Here is a 3,057-nt window from a genome sequence, read left to right on the forward strand (position 1 = left end):
CAGAACGGGAGGGAGAATGTCACAGAACAGAGGAGGGGGAATGTTCCAGAAGAGAGGCGGGGGAATGTCGCAGAACAGAGGAGGGGGAATGTCGCAGAACAGAGGAGGGGGAATGTCGCAGAACAGAGGAGGGGGAATGTCAGAGCAGGGAGGGGAATGTCACAGAACAGAGGAGGGGGAGTGTCAGAACGGGAGGGGAAATGTCACAGAACAGAGGAGGGGGAATGTCAGAACGGGAGGGGGAATGTCAGAACGGGAGGGGGAATGTCAAAGAACAGAGGAGGGGGAATGTCAGAACGGGAGGGGGAATGTCAGAACGGGAGGGGGAATGTCAGAACGGGAGGGGGAATGTCACAGAACAGAGTAGGGGGAATGTCACACTAGGGAGGAGGGGGAATGTCACAGAACAGAGGGGGGGGAATGTCAGAACGGGTGGGGAATGTCAGAACGGGGGGGGGGAATGTCAGAACAGGGGGAGAATGTCAGAACGGGGGGAACGTCAGAACGGGGGGAACGTCAGAACGGGGGGAACGTCAGAACGGGGGGAACGTCAGAACGGGGGGAACGTCAGAATGGGGGGGGGAACGTCAGAACGGAGGGGGAACGTCAGAACGGAGGGGGAACGTCAGAACGGGGGGGGAACGTCAGAACGGGGGGGGAACGTCAGAACGGGGGGGGGAATATCACAGGACAGAGGAGGGGGAATGTCGCAGGACAGAGGAGGGGGAATGTCGCAGAACAGAGGAGGGGGAATGTCGCAGAACAGAGGAGGGGGAATGTCAGAACGGGAGGGGGAATGTCGCAGAACAGAGGAGGGGGAATGTCGCAGAACAGAGGAGGGGGAATGTCGGAACGGGTAGGGGAATGTCGCAGAACAGAGGAGGGGGAATGTCGCAGAACAGAGGAGGGGGAATGTCAGAACGGGAGGGGGAATGTCGCAGAACACAGGAGGAGGAATGTCGCAGAACAGAGGAGGGGGAATGTCAGAACGGGGAGGGGGAATGTCAGAACGGGGAGGGGAATGTCAGAACGGGGAGGGGGAATGTCAGAACGGGAGGGGGAATGTCAGAACGGGAGGGGGAATGTCAGAACGGGAGGGGGAATGTCGCAGAACAGAGGAGGGGGAATGTCGCAGAACAGAGGAGGGGGAATGTCGCAGAACAGAGGAGGGGGAATGTCGCAGAACACAGGAGGGGGAATGTCGCAGAACAGAGGAGGGGGAATGTCAGAACGGGGGGGGAATGTCAGAACTGGGGGGGAACGTCAGAACGGGGGGGAACGTCAGAACGGGGGGGAACGTCAGAACGGGGGGGGAACGTCAGAACGGGGGGAACGTCAGAACGGGGGGAATGTCAGAACGGGGGGAATGTCAGAACGGGGGGGAATGTCAGAACGGGGGGGGAATGTCACAGAAGAGGAGGGAGAATGTCACAGAACAGAGGAGGGGAATGACAGAACGGGGGGAATGACAGAACGGGGGGAATGTCAGAACAGAGGAGGAGGAATGTCAGAACGGGGAGGGGAATGTCACAGAACAGAGGAGGGGAATGACAGAACGGGAGGGAGAATGTCACAGAACAGAGGAGGGGGAATGTCGCAGAACAGAGGAGGGGGAATGTCAGAACGGGGGGGGAATGTCAGAACTGGGGGGGAATGTCAGAACGGGGGGGGAATGTCAGAACGGGGGGAGTATGTCAGAACGGGAGGGAACGTCAGAACGGGGGGGAGTGTCAGAACGGGGGGGAGTGTCAGAACGGGGGGGAGTGTCAGAACGGGGGGGGGAGTGTCAGAACGGGGGGGGAACGTCAGAACGGGGGAGGAACGTCAGAACGGGGGAGGAACGTCAGAACGGGGGGGGAATGTCACAGGACAGAGGAGGGGGGGATGCTGCAGAACAGAGGAGGGGGAATGTCGCAGAACAGAGGAGGGGAATGTCACAGAACAGAGGAGGGGGAATATCAGAACGGGGGGGGAATGTCAGAACTGGGGGGGAATGTCAGAACAGGGGGGGAATGTCAGAACGGGGGGAGTATGTCAGAACGGGAGGGAACGTCAGAACGGGGGGGGAGTGTCAGAACGGGGGGGAGTGTCAGAACGGGGGGGGAGTGTCAGAACGGGGGGGGGAATGTCAGAACGGGGGGGAATGTCAGAACGGGGGTGGGAATGTCAGAACGGGGGAGAATGTCAGAACGGGGGGGGAATGTCACAGAAGAGGAGGGGGAATGTCACAGAACAGAGGAGGGGAATGACAGAACGGGGGGAATGTCAGAACAGAGGAGGAGGAATGTCAGAACGGGGAGGGGAATGTCACAGAGCAGAGGAGGGGAATGACAGAACGGGAGGGAGAATGTCACAGAACAGAGGAGGGGGAATTTCGCAGAACAGAGGAGGGGGAATGTCAGAACGGGGTGGGGAATTTCACAGAACAGTGGAGGGGGAATGTCACAGAAGAGAGGCGGGGGAATGTCACAGAACAGAGGAGAGAGAATGTCGCAGAACAGAGGAGGGGGAATGTCAGAACGGGAGGGGAAATCTCACAGAACAGAGGAGGGGGAATGTCAGAACGGGAGGGGGGAATGTCACAGAACAGAGGAGGGGGAACGTCAGAACGGGGGGCGAACGTCAGAACGGGGGGGCGAACGTCAGAACGGGGGGCGAACGTCAGAACGGGGGGCGAACGTCAGAACGGGGGGCGAACGTCAGAATGGGGGGGGAATGTCACAGGACAGAGGAGGGGGAATGCCGCAGAACAGAGGAGGGGGAATGCCGCAGAACAGAGGAGGGGGAATGCCGCAGAACGGGGAGGGGAATGTCACAGAACAGAGGAGGGGGAATGTCAGAACGGGGAGGGGAATGTCACAGAACAGAGGAGGGGGAATGTCACAGAACAGAGGAGGGGGAATGTCACAGGACAGAGGGGGGGGGGAATGTCACAGGACAGAGGAGGGGAGGAATGTCACAGGACAGAGGAGGGGGGGAATGTCACAGGACAGAGAGGGGGGAATGTCACAGGACGGGGGGGGGGAATGTGACAGGACAGAGAGGTGGGGAGAGGGG

This window comes from Mobula birostris, unplaced genomic scaffold (genome assembly GCF_030028105.1).
Source record: "Mobula birostris isolate sMobBir1 unplaced genomic scaffold, sMobBir1.hap1 scaffold_2445, whole genome shotgun sequence".
In the NCBI taxonomy this organism is placed as follows: domain Eukaryota; kingdom Metazoa; phylum Chordata; class Chondrichthyes; order Myliobatiformes; family Myliobatidae; genus Mobula; species Mobula birostris.